Genomic DNA, 12,883 nt, shown 5'->3' with positions numbered 1-12,883 from the left:
AGCCGGCGCCGCGCCCCGTCGCCCGGCTTCGATCGCTGCCGCCTGTCACCATTCCCCGCCGCCTTGCCTCGCCGCCGGCCAGCAGGAGCTCGCCGGAGCCGCGAGCTCGCCGCCCCGCGTCCCCGGTGGCCGGAGCCACCCCCCGCCGCCGGATCCGGACGGGGAGAGGCCGGATCCGCCTCTCCCTCACCTCCCTGCCGCTTCTTCGAGCTCGCCGGAGCCGCCGCCACCTTGCCGGATTTCTGCCTCGTTTTGTGTGCCGGGTCAAACCCTAGATCCGGAGGTTCATTTTCTTCTAAGTCCCAAAAATCCCAGATCCAAGTGCCCATGTTCATAGCATCGTATCTTTGCATCCGTAGCTCCGATTCATGCATATAGCATATCAAAATGTTCATCTGTGAGAGTGCATCATTTCATTACATTGCATCATTTTCATTTGAGTTCATCTTGATGCCCAAAATGTTGTTCGAAGAGGGCTACTTGAGATAATTGTCAGATCTGCTGCTCCATTTAGGTTTTTGTCATTTTTGCCATGATTAATGTGTGCATGCTATGCCCTGATGCTCTACATCTGTTTTGTTAAGGGTTTTGTCATCTTTCCAGAGGTGCAACCCATGTATTTTTGTGATGTGTGTGGTTACTTGCACAAGCTTGCAAAGTGGTGCACTTGTTAATTCTGATTTCAGGGACTTAGCAATTCCACTAAGTCCTTGATCTGTTTATCTCATGTTGCCATATGTTCATGTTGTTTCCTAGTGATCCGTGCCTCTTTTGAGGATGATCAGTAAGGATGTTTTGTTAATCTTGTAGTGCTCTATCCATCCATCTCTTTGTTTGCAATTTTGGAGCACCCTGGCTTGAGTCAATCGAGCTCTACTTTTGCTACTTTGTGAATCTGGGCAGATTGTCAACTTGTTTGCAATTTTGCCGATGTTGTTGTAGTTGATCCGTGTATGCTATGCTATTGTTCTTGCCATGCCTAGCTTGCGTTTTGTGTATTCTTGATGGGTGTATGCTTAGCTTATCATGACTTGCACCGTAGTGAGTGCATCGAGCTCGTAAACATGCCTACTTGATATCTATTTTCAGCATGCTCCAGTTTTCACTAAGTCTGTGATCTGATTATGTTTTTGCTATGTTCACATGCTTGTAATTGTATTTTCTGAGCCCTTTTCGCTCAAGGTCACTAAGGGACTTTTGTTAAGCTCTTTGAGTAGCTCCATGCAATGCTTTACTTTGCCATGTTCAGGTCCTGTATCATGTAGTTTTGTTGCTCCGAAGAGTGCTACCTGATCTGAAATTCCAGACAAGTGTTAATTTCACTAAGTCTGAAATCTGTTTGCCATATGCATTTTTGCCATGCTTGTTTGAACCTGTTAATGGATGAATTGGCCGTAGCTCACTGCTAGACTTTTGTTAAGCATCTTGAATGAATCCCTGCCATGTATTTTGTTGTCATGTTTGGGTGCTGTAGCATGTTCATCTCATTGCATTTAGATGGCTACTTGCTATAAATCGCAGACCGGTGCCATATTTGAATCGCTTGCCGTTTCCAAACCGTAACTCCGATTCCGGTGTTCTTTATATCGTTTTCAAGCGATTTCATCTCATCTTTCCAGTGGCGCACTTGGATTTCCAAGTTGAAGCCAGGTTCTTGCATTTCCTGTCAAATCTTGCATATGCATCCCGCATCGCATCCCGCATAGCATATCATCATTGCATCATTTTGTTTGATCCTTGCACGTGGTTGATGGTGTCCTTGTTGCTTGTTTGTCTTGTTTGGGTAGAGCTGGGAGACGAGTTCGCTAACGAGGAGCCCGTTGAGTTTGCTTTCGAGGATCCAGTCAACTCTGACAACTGTGCAGGCAAGATGATCATACCCTCGAAATCACTACTATCTTTGCTATGCTAGTTTGCTCGTTCTTTTGCTATGCCATTGCTACGATGCCTACCATTTGCTTTCAAGCCTCCCAAATTGCCATGTCAAACCTCTAACCAACCATGTCCTAGCAAACCTTTGATTGGCTATGTTACTGCTTTGCTCAGCCCCTCTTATAGCGTTGCTAGTTGCAGGTGAAGATTGGAGGTCGTTCCTTGTTGGAACATTTATTTACTTGTTGGGATATCATTATATTGCCATGTCATCTTAATGCATCTATATACTTGGTAAAGGGTGGAAGGCTCGGCCTCTCGCCTAGTGTTTTGTTCCACTCTTGCCGCCCTAGTTTCCGTCATATCGGTGTTATATTCCCGGATTTTGCGTTCCTTACGCGGTTGGGTTATAATGGGAACACCTTGATAGTTCGCCTTGATTAAAGCTTTTCCAGCAATGCCCAACCTTGGTTTTACCATCTGCCACCTAGCCTCTTTTCCCTTGGGTTTCCGGAGCCCGAGGGTCATCTTATTTTAACCCCCCCGGGCCAGTGCTCCTTTGAGTGTTGGTCCCACCGAGCGATGTCCGGGGCTACGAGGGGCAACTCTGGGCTGGCCTACCCGACGTCTGGCTCATCTGAGTGTTCCCTAAGAACGAGATATGTGCAGCTCCTATCGGGATTTGTCGGCACATTCGGGCGGTGTTGCTGGTCTTGTTTTAACCTGTCGAAGTGTCTTGAAGAATCGAGATACCGAGTCTGATCGGAACGTCTTGGGAGGAAGTCTATTCCTTCATTGACCGTGAGAGCTTGTCATGGGATAAGTTGGGACTCCCCTGTAGGGATTTGAACTTTCGAAAGCCGTGCCCGCAGTTATGGGCAGATGGGAATTTGTTAATGTCCGGTTGTAGATAACTTGAACCTTAACTTAATTAAAATGAATCAACTGAGTGTGTTACCATGATGGCCTCTTCTCGGCGGAGTCCGGGAAGTGGACACGGTGTTGGAGTAATGTTTGCGCAGGTTGTTCTCTAGTTTCTCGCTCGCGCTTTGCCTCCTCTTCTCGCTCTCTTTTGCGAATAAGTTAGCCACCATATTTGCTAGTCGCTTGCTGCAGCTCCACATATTTACCTTGCCTTACCTATAAGCTTAAATAGTCTTGATCGCGAGGGTGCAAGATTGCTGAGTCCCTGTGGCTCACAGATTACTATTACACCAGATGCAGGGCCTGATGATTCCGCTCTAGGAGACGTGCTTGAGCTCAAGTGGGAGTTCGACAAAGACTCTCAACGTTACTATGTTTCTTTTCCTGATGATCAGTAGTGGTGCCCAGTTGGGGTTGATCGGGACCGTGTCGCATGTTGGGTTCTCTTTTATTTTGGCGCCGTAGTCGGGCCATGAGTGTTTGGTTGATGTAATGTTATTTATGTACTTGATTGACGTGGCGAGTGTAAGCCAACTATGTTATCTCCCCTTTTATTATCATATTACATGGGATGTTGTGAAGATTGCCTAACTTGCGACATATGCCTTCAATGCGATTATGCCTCTAAGTCGTGCCTCGACACGTGGGAGATATGGTCACATCGAGGGTGTTACAGTATCGTCCAGCTTAAGCAGATCAGAGGTGCTTGATTTCTTCCTAGGTCTCTTGCTGGTCTTTTTGGCGGCTTTCACGATAGCCCTAGCCTTTTTGGCAGCCTCGTGGTTGTATTTTGCCTTCTAGAAGTCAGATTTAGCCTGCGTAAGAGTAACATATTTGAGTTCACGCAATGTTTGGGTGATGAAGTAAGGTAAGGGAAATCAAGAGACTTACGTCTGGCGGCAAGTTAAGCTTGCAGAAAGGATTTAGACCCACTTTGCTTCTGTCTTCGAATTTGCTATTTACAAGTGTTGTTGCCATTTCAATAATGCCCTCTTCAGTCAGACGTAGAGAGCTATGGCGTAATGGATCGTCTGTTCCTCCGGTATAAGTACACATCAAGCCATATCGGCGGCTTAAGGGTATGATCCACCATGTGACCCAGCAGCGGATTAAATCAACTCTGGTTAAACCGTTTCCTAGCAAGGCTTGGACTTTTCTGATTGTAGGGGCGGGTTTCTTACGTTCGACGGTGGTAAGTTTCTCAGGGAGTTGATGTTTTGAATCAAGACATTCAGCACGGTAACCCGGCAATGGATTTTCATCAGCCGGCGAGATATCTTTACAATAGAACCACATCTGGTTCTAGTCCTTGGGGTGACTCGGTAGAGCTGCTTGAGGGAAGATGGCATCTGTTCTGCGTTGAATTGAGATTCCACCAAGTTCTAATCTAGGCTCGTTGGTGAATTCATTTTGGCGGTTTAGATAGAAGAATTCCCTGAAAAGCTTGACGCTAGGCTCTTCTTGAAGGTATACTTCACAGAAAACTTGAAAGTTACAGATGTTTGACACGGAGTTAGGTCCAATGTCTTGAAGATGGAGTTTGAAGAAGTGAAGAACATCCCTAAAGAACTTAGAGCCAGGCATCGAGAAGCCCCGGTTCATATGATCAGTGAATACGATGACTTCACCATCCTTTGGTTTAGGTCTCTCTTCACTTGGGTCAGGAGCGCGGTAATGCATGACACTTTTCTCCGGCAAATATCCAACTATGACAAAATCTTTTAAAGTACCCTCAGTGACGATGGTGGGAACCCAGTTACATGTAGTAACTGTCTTTGGCGGCATGGTGAAAGGACAACCTAAAGGAAGGGAATAATTTGCCGGCTCAAGTTTGTTGGTGAAATCACAAGTTAACAGTTACAGTGTATGTTCAGAATGGCGGCTTAACCGAGGGTTGATGATATATGAAGTAACGATAAGCCGACAAAGTAAGCCGCCATGACTAAGATATTCAAGATCTACCAAGAGTGAAATTTGCTAAGTGTTGGGACAAACAGGTTCCACAGATTTAAGCTATAAATTCGGATCTGCAGCTGTTCAGAAAAAGGAAATAAATTCTAAACCTACAGAGGCGGTAGCAGAAAAGTGGAGGTGCCCCAGAAGATATCTATCGCAATGAGGATATGTTCTAATATCAAAAGCGGGTGCTAAAATTGTTATCGCAAAGTTCCTACATTATTTTCAGATCAAAACTACGCGGTCTAGCAAGGAGAAGGAGGAGCCGCGATGAACACCGACGAACACCGAAACCCTAAAGAACAGATCCATGAAAAGGAAAGGGGGAGACTCACTGATGCTAGCTAACAGCAAAGGAGTGCCACGGTGTTTCTGGACCGTTCAGGGCGATGCAGCGGCCGGAGTTGATGAAGGGGACGGAGGTCGACGGTGGCGGAGCTCGTGAGGGCTGGTGCGTCGCGAGGAAGAAGAAGAAGAGAAGGAGAAGAGAGGAGAATGAGAAAGGGGTGGTTTGACCCTATTTATAAGGAAAGGGGCAATAGGCAGGCACGAAAAACAAGGAGGCAAAATGATGATTATCTAGCTAATTGGACGCCTCAATTTATGGAAGGACATTAAAGATAAAGATCCGTTAAAGTGACGTCGTGGCGGGTTTCCGAAATTCCTGGAAATGACGTCGTGGCGGGTTACAAGGTTTTCACAGCATATGCAGAAGGATTTATTCTAAGTGTTGAAGATTGACATGAACAAGTTCAAATCAACCTGGGGCCTAATGTTGGGGATATGACTATCAGATATGACCCGCCCAGGAGGGGCCAGGTCAACCACAATGGCGGTTCATCTATTATGAAGCCCAAGAGTATACTAAGATGGAAGTTCGTAGATAGGTTTGTAAGAGGCCCAAGTCCAGAGGCGGCTTAAGGCCCATAAGTGTAAACCGCCATGTACGAGTAGACTTGTAATGTAAGGCATGTAAGATACGTCACCGAGCCGGATACGTTGTATGAGCTGGCCAGGACTCTGTAGGCCGCAGGGCGTCAACCCATGTATATAAGGGGATGACCCGGCAGCGGCTTAGGGCAAGAAACATCAAATCGAGAGCTAGGCAAAGCGTGTTTGCTCCCTGGTAATCGAAACCCTAGCAATACCACCTCAATTGGAGCAGGCCTTTACCTTCGCCGCAAGGGGCCGGACCAGTATAAACTCTCCGTGTCCTTTGTCCCGTTTAACCCCTTAAGCTAACCTCGTCGCAATGGCTCCACAACTAAGCCCTTCCATGAGGACATCTGCTGTGACACTTCCACGACAGTTGGCGCCCACCATGGGGCCAGCGCACGGTGGTTCCGACTTCTTAAAGGGCAGCTTCGAAGGGTTCAAGGGATACGATGTGGGACGGATGACCAAGAGTCATCGCAGCAAGCTCTACATCGACGATGCAGGCTGGGGCCCCGAGGCTGGCTCAATTGAGTACGGGTACCGGCTCCCCCTCGGCGGAATCCATGTATTCATCAGCAAGATCGGCGAGACGGGCCCTGAGCTGGACATCTGCACTGACATCATCGAGATGGCTCAGTGTGCACGACCCGCCCCAGCTTAGCCAGCCGTAAGGTACGTCTCCGTTGGGTTCACCCATGGGGCTGAGTTGGAAGGCTCTATCTCTGGTGGTGAGACGGAGATCTGCTCTGATGATGAGTCCACGGGTGAGACCAATTCAATGTGTCAGCTACAAGATGGAAGGCTTGGGGGATGTTCCGACGGCGACAGTATTCCGAACCCCCGTGAGCCGCCAAACAGGGTGGCGATCTTCATGGCTGGCACACAACCGGTTCTTGGCTCAACAGTTGTTGCGGCTATAACTTTTGGTGCGGCTGCGGTCATGCCAGCTAGGGCTGGCGGTTCAGCTCACCCACCGGCTCAAGTCTTAACAGATATATTGGATGCTCTGACGACTCTGATGGAGGTTGAGATAACCCCAGAAAACCAGGAGCAACAAAAGGCAGAAGTGGCTAAATTGCGTGATGGAATAGCGCAAGCTAAGGCAGACCTACGGACAGAGAACGCTAGGATGGTCGCAGAACAAGCCGTTTTGGACGCCCAAGCACAGCGGATTCAAGCAGATTCATATCGGCTTAGGGTGGATCAGAACACTTCACATGATGTCTTGAGGAGGAAGCACCGAAGTTGTTTGCCCTTGGTTTATGAGTCAAGGGACCTCTTGAACACCCCTTGGCTGGGGCCAGTAACCCACCGAGGGTGAACCGGATAGTTGAACTGCCCGGCCGACCACATATGAACAACACTTTGCCTCAGCGAGTGATGACACCGCCGGGTCATTACTCCACCCCTCTGGACAACATGATCGATGCAGCTACACGATTGGCGGCTCTGCCCTACGAGGGTGAAACTCCAGCAGCAGTTGAAACCCGAAGGGCCAGGGAGCTTCTTCAAACAGCTCTGGTGCAGCAGCAGGCTTATTCTTACAGCCGTGATCGGATTCACGAGACCCCTCGTCCAAGCCGGAGCTACAGCAGACACATTGACTCGCCAGCGGTCTCAAGTACTGAAAGGCACCGCAACCAACCTCATGACCTAGCATGCAATGGGGCCAGTGCACAAGCTTTGGTGGACCAGGCCAGAGCGCGTCGGGAGGATGAGCTGGCGGCTCAACTGGCGGCTCATCAGCACAGGTCGGTTTACCCGACAGCTTCAATTGAGGCAGGAGTGACTTCCAAGGCTTTCGGTGTACCGTGTCTAACGGCAGCTATACGAAACGGGCGTCTACGCAAGGACTTCAAAGGCCCTCGTAAGGTGCCTAATTACACAGCCGATCAACCTCCTGAGGCGTGGGTGGAGATTTATGAGATGGCCATGGAGATGTTGGATGTTAGTGAAGCTGCTTACGCCAAGTACTTCACCATGGTGTTAGAAGGGACGGCTCGTACCTGGTTGAAGGGATTGCCGGCTAATTCCATCGGGTCATGGTTGGAGTTGAAGGCCCGGTTTATCCAGAATTTCAAATACACGTGCAAGCAGCCTATGTCGATTGTGGATCTGGTTTCTTGCGTTCAGGCCTAGGGTGAGTCTACGACCAGCTGGGTGCGTCGGGTCTCAACCATCATACATTCTTCATATAACATCAACATTGGCTCAGCGGTTCTGATGTTGGAGAAAAATTGCCGGTTCATTCCACTCAAGCAGATGCTTGGGTGGCTCAAGCGTCATTGCAATGACATGGGTGAGCTGATGGCGGCTCTAGTAAAGTATGCCGACTCTGATGGTACCAAGGACCCCGATTAATAGGATGAAAGATCGGGAAAGGGAAAGAAGAGTAACGGCATGAAGGGACAACAGTACAACTCTGCCGGTCAGGGTGGCAACGGTAAGCGCAAGGCTGATGACTTTGTGGCTAACACAGGTGCACGCAATGATAATCAGCGCCATAGGGGACTGCAAGGGCCGCTGTTTTCAAGGGCAGGGTTCGACCTTGAAGCAATGTTAAACTAGTCGTGTCCAAAACACGGAACGGAGCGTAAGTCGGCTACTCATTCATGGAAGGATTGCAACATAATGATAAGCTTTCGGGAATCCATCCAGCACCAACATGGCCCAAATGGCGGGTCAAGGTCCGGTTCTCATGGTCCGGGTCATGGAGGTGGTGGTTCAAGTTTCGGTTTTCAAGGTCACGGTAACCAGGGTGGTTACAATCAGCAGAGTAATTGATATGTCTCCATCGTATGTACTTTTCCAAACACTTTTGCCCTTGTTTTGGACTCTAACTTGCATGATTTGAATAGAACTAACCCAGACTGACGCTGTTTTCAGCAGAATTACCATGGTGTTATTTATGTGGAGAAACAAAAGTTCTCGGAATGACCTGAAACTTCACGGAACATCGTTCGGAAATAATAAAAAAATCCTAGCAAAAGATGAACACCAGGGGGCCCACCACTTGTCCACGAGGGTGGGGGCGCGCCTGCCCCCCTAGGGCGCGCCCCCCTACCTCGTGGGCCCCCTGGAGCTCCTCCGACCTCAACTCCAACTCTATATATTTGGTTTCGGGGAGAAAAATCAGAGAGAAGAAATCATCACGTTTTACGATACGGAGTCGCCACCAAGCCCTAAAACATCTCGGGAGGGCTGATCTGGAGTCCGTTTGGGGCTCCGGAGAGGGGAATCCGTCGCCATTGTCATCATCAACCATCCTCCATCACCAATTTCATGATGCTCACCGCCGTGCGTGAGTAATTCCATCGTAGGCTTGCTAGACGGTGATGGGTTGGATGAGATCTATCATGTAATCGAGTTAGTTTTGTTAAGGTTTGATCCCTGGTATCCATTATGTTCTGAGATTGATGTTGCTATGACTTTGCTATGCTTAATGCTTGTCACTAAGGCCCGAGTGCCATGATTTCAGATCTTAACCTATTATGTTTTCATCAATATATGAGAGTTCTTGATCCTATCTTGCAAGTCTATAGTCACCTATTATGTGTTATGATCTGTTAACCCCGCAGTGACAATAATCGGGATACTTACCGGTGATGACCGTAGTTTGAGGAGTTCATGTATTCACAATGTGTTAATGCTTTGGTCCCGTACTCTATTAAAAGGAGGCCTTAATATCCCTTAGTTTCCATTAGGACCCCGCTGCCATGGGAGGGTAGGACAAAAGATGTCATGCAAGTTCTTTTCCATAAGCACATATGACTATATTCGGAATACATGCCTACATTACATTGATGAACTAGAGCTAGTTCTGTGTCACCCTATGTTATGATTGTTACATGATGATCCGCATCCAGCGTAATTCTCCATCACTGATCCATTGCCTACGAGCTTTCCATATATTGTTCTTCGCTTATTTACTTTTCCGTTGCTATTGCTATCATCACTACAAAATACCAAAAACATCACTTTTGTTATCATTACCTTTTGCTACCGCTACCACTACTATCATATTATTTTGCTACTAAATACTTTGCTGCAGATATTAAGTTTCCAGGTGTGGTTGAATTGACAACTCAGCTGCTAATACTTGAGAATATTCTTTGGCTCCCCTTGTGTCGAATCAATAAATTTGGGTTGAATACTCTACCCTCGAAAATTGTTGCGATCCCCTATACTTGTGGGTTATCAAGACTATTTTCTGGCGCCGTTGCCGGGGAGCATAGCTCTATTCTTTGAGTCACTTGGGATTTATATCTGCTTATCATTATGAAGAACTTGAGAGATCCAAAAACATAGATTTATCCCTCAACTACGAGGGAAGGTAAGGAACTGCCATCTAGCTCTGCACTTGATTCACCTTCTGTTTTGAGTAAGCTTGCGACACCTAAACTTGCTTCTGCTATTCGTTCTGATATGTCGAATGTTATTGATGATGCCACTTATGCTATGCATGATACTTATGATGAAACAACTTCTATGCTTGATACTACTGTGCCACTTGGTGAATTTCTTGATGAACAACTTGCTAGGGTTAGAGAGAATGAAAATATTGAATCTAATAATATTGATGAAAGTGATGATGAAGACTCACCTGTTATTCCCGAGGGTTATGTTTTTGAAAAAGAAGCTTCTTTGGCTATTTTACCTTGCAAATATAGATACAAACTCAAGAGGTTATTAGCTAAATGGAAGCAGCAATCTCTTAATGCTAGGATGAAACCTAACCTTGCTTTTGCTACTTCACCTATCTTTGTTACTGATAAGGATTATGAATTCTCTGTTGATCCTGATATAATTACTTTGGTTGAATCTGATCATTTTCATGGCTATGAATCTGAAACTGTTGTGGCACATCTTACTAAATTAAATGATATAGCTACCCTGTTCATTAATGATGAGAGAACTCGTTACTTTTATATCCTTAAAATATTTCCGTTCTCACTAAAGGGTGATGCTTAGATATGGTTTAATTCTCTTGATCCTGGTTGTGTGCGTAGTCCCCTGGATATGATTTATACTTCTCTGCTAAATATTTCCCTGCTCATAAGAAACAAGCTGCCTTAAGGGATATATATAATTTTGTGCAAATTGAAGAAGAGAGTCTCCCACAAGCTTGGGGGAGGCTTCTCAAGTAACTTAATGCTTTGCCTGATCATCCTCTTAAGAAAAATGAAATACTTGATATCTTTTATAATGGACTAACCGATGCTTCCACAGATTACCTAGATAGTTGTGTTGGTTCTGTTTTTAGGGAAAGAACACCGGATGAAGCTGAAATTCTATTGAATAATATGTTGACAAATGAAAGTAATTGGACACTTCCTGAGCCAGCTCCTGAGCCTATTCCTAAACCAACTCCGAAAAAGGGGTATTCTATTTCTCAGTCCTGAAGATATGCAAGAGGCAAAGAAATCTATCAAAGAAAAAGGTATTAAAGCTGAATATGTTAAGAATTTACCTCCTATTAAAGAAATACATGGTCTTAATTTACCGCCTGTTGAAGAAACCTATGACCATAATCCATTACCTATTGAATAAACTCATTGTCTTGATAGCCCGACACAGGTAGTAAAGGTAAATTCTCTTTATAGATATGATAAAGCTGAAGTTCTATTTACTAAGTTTGCTAGCCCATGTTTAGATGAGTTTGATAAATTTATGGCTAAGCAAGAAGATTTTAATTTGGTAGACAATTGAAATACAATTCCAATATGCTCGAGCACTTGGGTGATTATATGGCTAATGTCAAAGGTGAACTTAAACTTATTAGTAAACATGCTTCTATGGTTACCACTCAAGTAGAACAAGTACTTAAAGCCTAAAATGATTTTCTCAATGAATTGAATAGTAAGAATAATGATTATGCTGTTAGAGTGGCTACTAGAACTGGTAGAACTACTCAGGAACCTCTGTATCCTAAAGGCCACCCTAAGAGAATTGAGCAAGATTCTTAGAGAAATAATGTGGATGCACCTAGTCCTTCTAAAAGGAAGAAAAAGTAAAATGATAGGACTTTGCATGCTTCTAGTGAACCTATTATTGAAACACCTGAGAATCCAAATGATATTTCTATTTCTGATGCTGAAACACAATCTGGTAATGAACCTGAAACTAGTGATAATGTTAATGATAATGTTCATGATGATGCTCAACCTAGTAATGATAATGATATAGAAATTTACCCTGTTGTTGATCTTGATAACCCACAATCAAAGAATCAACGTTATGATAAGAAAGACTTTGTTGCTAGGAAACACGGAAATGAAAGAGAACCATGGGTTCAGAAACCCATGCCTTTTCCTCCCAAACCATCCAAGAAAGCGGATGATGAGGATTTTGAGCGCTTTGCTGAAATGATTAGACCTATCTTTTTTTGTATGCGATTAACTGATATGCTCAAAATGAATCCTTATGCTAAGTATGTGAAAGAAATTGTTACTAATAAAAGAAAAATACCAGAAGCTGAAATTTCCACCATGCTTGCTAATTATACTTTTAAGGGTGGAATACCAAAGAAACTTGGAGATCTAGGAGTACCCACTATACCATGCTCCATTAAAAGAAACTATGTTAAAACTACTTTATGTGATCTTGGAGCCGGTGTTAGTGTTATGCCTCTCTGTTTATATCGTAGACTTGATTTGAATAAGTTAACACCTACTGAAATATCTTTGCAAATGGCTGATAAATCAACTGCTATACCTGTCGGTATTTGTGAGGATGTGCCTGTTGTAGTTGCAAACATTACTATTTTAACGGACTTTGTTATTCTTGATATTCCCGAGGACGATAGTATGTCTATTATTCTTGGAAGACCCTTTTTGAATACTGCAGGGGCTGTTATTGATTGCACTAAAGGCAATGCCACTTTTCATGTTAATGCTAAGGAGCATACGGTAAACATTACGAGGAAACAACCTCAAGTTCATAGTATCATCTCCTGCTGCCCCCTCATCGCCCTGGACTTCCTCCGCGACGCCACGCACTCCCCCTCGACCGCCCCTCACTCTCCCTCGTTCCTCTCCTCTGCTCTCTCCCCCTCTCGCGCCCGAGCGCGCTCGTCGCCGCCGACCACTGCCACCACGGCCACCGGGCCTCCCTCGCTTCCCCGACTAGCCCAAAGGCTCCGCCTCGGCCCCTCTTCCTCTCCACCGAGCCACGAGGTCCCGGACGTGCTGCAACG

Source organism: Triticum aestivum, chromosome 3A (genome assembly GCF_018294505.1).
Source record: "Triticum aestivum cultivar Chinese Spring chromosome 3A, IWGSC CS RefSeq v2.1, whole genome shotgun sequence".
Classification (NCBI taxonomy): domain Eukaryota; kingdom Viridiplantae; phylum Streptophyta; class Magnoliopsida; order Poales; family Poaceae; genus Triticum; species Triticum aestivum.
The sequence above is the reverse complement of the archived record's forward strand: the minus strand, read 5'-3'. Positions refer to the sequence as shown.